Source organism: Pelodiscus sinensis, unplaced genomic scaffold (assembly GCF_049634645.1).
Source record: "Pelodiscus sinensis isolate JC-2024 unplaced genomic scaffold, ASM4963464v1 ctg34, whole genome shotgun sequence".
Taxonomy (NCBI): Eukaryota; Metazoa; Chordata; order Testudines; family Trionychidae; genus Pelodiscus; species Pelodiscus sinensis.
The window spans coordinates 5,239,601-5,246,543 of record NW_027465849.1 but is presented as its reverse complement, the minus strand read 5'-3'; positions in this window follow the sequence as shown (position 1 = coordinate 5,246,543).

Here is a 6,943-nt window from a genome sequence, read left to right as displayed (position 1 = left end):
CCATGCTGGAAATGAGGGGAGCAAAGGGGAGCTTGGGGCGCAGCCTGATGAACGAAATCCAGGGGTTCCAGCTCCCCAGAGCGACTGCCCCCAGCCCCCAAATGGCCCCTTGCTTATCGGTTCGGTCTTGCACAGGCACTGCAAGGACCTGAGGGTATGTCTACACTACCCCGCTAGTTCGAACTAGGAGGGTAATGTAGGCATACCGCACTTGCAAATGAAGCCCGGGATTTGAATTTCCCGGGCTTCATTTGCATAAGCGGGGAGCCGCCATTTTTAAAACCCCGCTCGTTCGAACCCCGTGCAGCGCGGCTACACGGGGCACGAACTAGGTAGTTCGAACTAGGCTTCCTAGTTCAAACTACCGTTACTCCTCATTCCACGAGTCTCCTGCCCATCAACAGCCCCTTCTTGGCCAATCAGGGGAGAATCTAAGGTGTGGGGGGTGGAGCGTTCTCCCCAAAGACACCGGCATAGACTTGTTCCAGCCCCACCTCCCCAGTCCCCACAATGGGGGCTGCATCCCCCACCCCACGGCTCCTGCAAACCACCCCCCGTCCTTCAGCTAGTCTGTTGGGTCCCAAGCTGGGGGAGGCAGCAAGGGAAGGTCACAGAGGAGGCAAGAACAGAGCAGAAATGTGGGGGGATGGAGGAAAAGGGAAACCAACCAGGAGAAAGCCCCAGTGGCGCTAAGGACGCAGCCCAGGTGAGGAATCACCTTCTGACCGAGGGCTGGGCCTGCCTGGAACCCAGCCGGCCCCGGGCGGGATCCAACCCCTGGGGGCTCTTACCTTCGTCACAAAGGTGTCGGGATGTGGAACTCACAGAACGCGAAGGAACCGTGAGGAGGAGACGCACCAGAGCTAAAGCAACCGGGGGTCTCCAAAGTCCCCTGGGCCCGCCCCCCGCTTTTATCAGCCTGAGATGTGGGTCCCTCTGTGAGGTCACCACCTCCCCACCTGCCCTTTGCCTTATATGCTGAGGGCTGCCCAAAGCCCCTGTGAGGTCACCGCCCCCCCCTCACCCTGCCAGGCAAATGTCCTGCCTCTGGCCACCCCCCTGGGAAGTTTGAGCCATTACTAGGGGTCCCTCCCCCTCCCTCATAGGCTGCTCCCTGCCCTACACTGCAGGCTTCTTGCACGAGAGCTGTTTCACGCCGGAGTTCTTGCGCAAAAGGTCTCGTGCAAGAGTGCCTCCACCCTGCCATAGGCTTTTGCACAAGAGCGTCCATGGCAGTGTGAACGCTCTCTTGTGCAAGAAAGCTCTGATGGTCATTTTAGCCATAAAAGTGTCTTGCTCAAGAAGCCCCTGGTGCCCGTCCACGCTGCCTTCTTGCACAACAGCTCTTGCACAAAGGGGGCTTAGTCATCGTCGGGAGAGGAATAACTCCTGTGCAAGGAGCCCTGTTCTCTGATGCTTTACTGCAAATTTACTTCTGCAAGAACACACGTAGAGTGTAGACGCGCCACATGTTTTTTCGCAAGAACACGCAAAAACAAGCCATGTGGATGTTTTCTTTTTAGGCAAAAGCCCCTTTTTGCACAAGATCGGTCGGCCTTTTTGCAGGCATAAGGATCTTGTGGGAAAAGGGGGTTTTTTGCACAAAAAGTAAACATCCACACGGCTTGGTTTTGCGCACAAACCCCGAGCACAAAAACGGATCGGCAGAAAATATGCAAATGACATTGCGTGTCATAGAGTCCCTCGTTAGCATATTTGTTGCCAAAAAAACTCGTTGTGTAGACGTCGCCTGGGAGAGAAGCGATCTCAGACACAAAGCCCTTCAGTAAGAGGGCATAGCCCTGGGGCATGGTAGGAGACGTACGGCAGACATGGGAGGTCACTCTCCTAGCTATTTGGCACGGAGGAGGCCTCAGCTGGAGCTCTGTGTCCAGATCTCAGGGCCATGCTTTAGGAGAGAGAGTCCAGAGGGGAACTATGAAAAGGGATTAGGGACGTTAGATATTCACTGAGTAGTCAATTAACCTCATGATTTCTTATCGGTTACTTGACTTTTCGATAGTCCCCAGGGGCCAGCTGTCTCAGTCCTGGCTCGCGCTGGGTGCGGGACCTACCCCCTCCGCGGCTCTGCATTTACAGTGTGTTAGGAGCCAGGCGGGCAGGCAGCCTCGCTCAGTTCCAGTTTGCACCAGGTCCAGAAGCTCAGACCCAGCCCCCAGGCAAGGGCTGCTGCCAGCTTGTGCTGCTGCCTCTGATACAGAGGCAGCAGTACGGAGTGCCAGGAGGGAACTGGTCTAAAAAGCACCTCCCCTTGCGACCTGGCTGCCTGTCATCCCACGCTGCTGCCTCCGTTTTTGGCGAGAGAGAGCCGCCTGTCTTGAGACACCGGTGGGGAGTCGGATTTTCAAAAGGCAGGTCTCTGTCCTTTGTGAGCCTTCCAAAGCGCTTCGGTGGGGGGAGGGGGCAGGAAGGCGGACGACACTCAGGAATTGTAGCACCCAAATCCACGGAGTGTTTCGCCAGCACCTCCTGCAACAGAGCCCAATCCCTGACAGGCTTTTAGGCAAGATAGATCATTTGAAAAAATGACAGACACAGGGTTTTCCGTCACCGCTCTCCCTTTCTTTTATTTCCCTGGGCTAACTGGCTTGTTCCTCTTTGGCTAAGGATGGAAGGGTATGTCTACACTACAATGTTAGTTCGAACTAACGGACGTTAGTTCGAACTAACATTCATAGCCGCTACACTAGCGCTCCGCTAGTTCGAATTTGAATCGAACTAGCGGAGCGCTTAGTTCGAACTAGGAAAACCTCATTTTACGAGGCTTAAGCCTAGTTCGAACTTACTAGTTCGAATTAAGGGCTGTGTAGCCCCTTAATTCAAACGAGTGGGAGGCTAGTCCTCCCCAGGTTTCCCTGGTGGCCACTCTGGCCAACACCAGGGAAACTCTATGCCCCCCTCCCGGCCCCGGACCTCTTAAAGGGGCACGGGCTGGCTACGGTGCCCGTGCCAGGTGCAAGCCCTGCACGGCACAGAGCCACCCACCCGATGTCCCCCAGCCCACCCCCTCTTCCCGGGACCAGGCTGGCAGCTCCCGGAAGCTTGCCCGGGACCGCAAGAGGCGGGTACATTCCTGGGCTAGTGCGGACATCGTGGACCTTGTCCACGATCTCCGCACTAGGCACAGGAAAGTGGCCATCTAGGGCAGGAGAGCTGCCAGCCTGGCCACCCAGGAGCAGGTTTGCATGAAAATCAAGGGGGTCCACTGAGACCCCCGACCCTGAGCCCTGAGCTTACAATGGCCGTCCTGGGTCAGACCAAAGGTCCATCTAGCCCAGTAGCCTGTCTGCCGACAGCGTCCAACCCTAGGGACCGTGGAGGGGATGGACCAAAGACAGTGACCAAGCCATTTGTCTCGTGCCATCCCTCTCCAGCCTTGCACAAACTTTGGGCAGGGACACCACTCCTACCCCCTGGCTAAGACTACTCCATGGACCCAACCTCCATGACTTGATCTCACTTCCCTTTAAACTCTGTTCTAGTTGTAGCCTTCACAGCCTCCTGCAGCAAGGAGTTCCACCGGTTAACTATTTGCTTTGTCAAGAAGAACAACTTTCTCTTACTAGTTTCAAGCCTGCTACCCAGTCCTTTCCTTTGGTGTCCTCTAGTCCTTCTTTATGGGAACTCAGGAAGAACTTTTCTCAATGCACCCTCTCCACCCAACCCCTGCTTTTAGAGACCTCTATCCTGTCCCCCCTCCGTCTCCTCTTTTCTAAGCTGAACAGTCCCAGTCTCTGTAGCCTCTCTTCATCTGGGACCTGTTCCCAACCCCTTATCATGTTAGTTGCCCTCCCCTCTCCCAGCCTTAATCTTCCCCTCTCCCACCTCCTTTTCCCAGTCTCCCCCAGTTTTGTTCAATAAAGACAGAGTCAATGTTGGAAGAAACGTTATCTTTATTTTGTACATCAATAAGAAGGGGGGCTAGGGAAGGGTAAGTGGAAGGAGGTGAGGGAGGAATGGGGTACGAGCCCCCGATGAGGAGGACTGGGCTGGCTCTGCAGGCTTCTGGGGGTGGAAGCTCTCCTGCAGCCCCCCGATTACCCCCTCTCCCCAGATGGCAGCCTGCGGCAAGTGCAGCCGGGCTGATGGCTGAGTGGTGTGATGTGCCCAGTGTGGGTACTCCGGGCACTCCAAGCCAGGACTGGTTTTCAAGCGGGGCACCCCTTAGAACTGTCTGTCCGGGGTGGGGGTCGGGACCCTTTAAGCGCAGCCCTCGGCTAGCCTGAGACTGCATCTCCACGCTTTAAGTCCTCCTCTGATGCCCTGCTGGCACTGCTTCCGGCCATCCTTAAGCCCTGTTCAGAGTCCACTCAATGTGGACTTGCTAGTTCGAATTAGCAAAACTAGTTTTTAGTTCTAGACGCGTTAGTTCGAATTAGCTTAGTTCGAACTAGCGCTGTAGTGTAGACATACCCGAAGAGAGGAGCCAGCAGGGGTAGAATGAATTGTGTACCAGGTCCTGGAAACAAGAGCATCTCCTCCAGATCACCCATCCACACCTGAACTGTTTAAAAGCTTGGCTGCCAATAAAGACACCTTAGCTCAGCAAATGCCAAGCCAGGCACCTGTGTTTGGACACGAGGGGTGCACAGGGATGTGAGAACCAGGAAGGCTGATCTGTGAATTCACCCCCAACCGTCCCAGTACAAGACAGACGCTTGCGCCAACCAGCAGGGGTCACTGCTCCTCCGGTTTGGCTTGGACAAAGGTGCCCATCTGTTTGGTGTTGGCGTCTCGGAGCTGCGCCAGCTGCCTCTGGCCACAGCGGAGCAGATACTCGATGTGCATCACGTCGGCCCGGGGGATGCTGGCGTTCTTCCGGAACTCGGCCTGGATGCGAGGCAGGAATCCCGGCTTCTCCCGGCCGGTGCGCAGGAACTGCCTGTATAGGCTCAGGACGTGCTTCTGCAGCTTGCTATGCCGGGCCATGGTGCGCCTGGGGAGCCCTCCCAGGCCACGGGGGGGCCAGCGCCACGAGGCAGGGGCTGGAAGTGAACAGAGGCGGAGATGTTAGAGCAGCATCTCATTCCCAGACGCGCCTGTGCAGGCATTTCCATGCACTTTTCACCCCCACCTGCTAGGGTTACCAGATGGTTTAAAAAAAATACCGAACAGCAGGGGCCGGGGGGGGGGGGGGGGGGGCGGGACTGGCTGGAAGAGAGGGGGTGGGGGGGAACCGGCCGCCGGGAAGCAGGGCTGGCTGGGAGGGGGCTGGAGGGAGCGGGGCTGGCCGGGGGGCAACCAGCCGCCGGGAAGCGGGTCTAGTTGGGTTGAGGACCAAGAGGTGGGGGAACCGGCCGGCAGCGCTGCAGAGATGTACCAGAGCCTGGGTCGGATTCATCTTTGGTGGGCCCTGGCTCCTAGACCATAGACACACTTCCCCCCCCCCCCCCGGAGGCCCTAGGGAAAATGGCACCCCGGCCCTGTGGACATGGTGCCCTCTCTGTTTCCCTTGGCCCCGTAGGCACTAAGCTCCACTCCTGCCGCCCAACTCCTACAAGGCCCGACGGATTTCTCTGTGGCCCCCGACCCAAAAAAGGATCCCCCCAGCCCTGTGTTAGGGGATACGAGGGAGTCTGGCTGGGACGTAAGTGCAAATAACTCTGCTCTTAGCAGCTCTGAACCGATGGGCTCTGCCCTGGGCCCCAACCAAGAACCCTAACATAAGAACGGCAGTACTGGGTAGCCTGTCTGCTGACAGTGGCCAGCACCAGGTGCCCCAAAGTGGGTTGACCAAAGACAATGATCAAGCGATTTGTCTCCTGCCATCCTTCTCCAGCCTTCCACAAACAGAGGCCAGGGACACTATTTCTATCTCCTGGCTAATGGCCTTTTATGGACCTAACCTCCGTGAAATTATCTAGCTTCTCTTTAAATCCTGTTATAGTCCTAGCCTTCACAGTCTCCTCTGGCAAGGAGTTCCACAGGTTGACTACACCCTGTGTGAAGAAGAACTTTCTTTTATTAGTTTTAAACCTGCTACCCATTAACTTCATTTGGTGTCCTCTAGTTCTTCTATTATGGGAACTAATAAATCACTTTTCTTGATTCACCCTCTCCATACCACTCATGTTTTTATAGACCTCTATCATATCCCCCCTCAATCTCCTCTTTTCTAAACTGAAAAGTCCCATCGCTTTAACCTCTCTTCATATGGGACCCGTTTCAAACCCCTAATCATGTTAGTTGCCCTTTTCTGAACCCTTTCCAAGGCCAAAATATCTGTTTTGAGGTGAGGAGACCACATCTGTACACAGTATTCAAGATGTTGGTGTCCCATAGTTTTATACAGGGGCACCCTGAGTTACCAAACCACATGACACTGCCCATTAAAAACCCACCAGGACTTACCCAGCGTTTATATGCAGAGGTCCCACACCAGCAGCAATCTGCACTGGACAGGAAACCATCCGCCCAGCACGCGCGGGAAATCACAGGAACCCAGCCTGGACGGTCCGATGCCCCAGCCCTGACAGAAGAAAATCAAGGTGTGCTTGAAGTGCCACGCCCACCATCCCTTGGTCCTCTGGGGCATTCGGCACATCCTGCTGGGTGAAAGGGCCGGTCACAGCTCCAGGGTCTGTCACACTTCAGGGCCTTTGGCAGCTCCTATTCACCGGGGTCAGGCAGATAATCGCCCCGAGCTTTCCCAGCACTTTTCAGCATCAGCTCTCAAAGGGGGGCATGGGATCAGGGGAATGTCAAAGAAGGAATGGGGCGGGGCAGGGGAGGCAGCCAATGGCTTCTCCTAATGCAGTGGTCCCCAACCATTTGAGGTTGCCGGGCGCCAAGGGGCATGGCCGTTTGCCCGCAGGGCGCCCTGGCGCGGGGCCCCCCATTGTGCACCTGGGGGCGGGGACCCCCCATAGACACATTCCCAGGGCCGGCCCCCCCCACAAGTACCGCATGCCCAGGGCCGGGC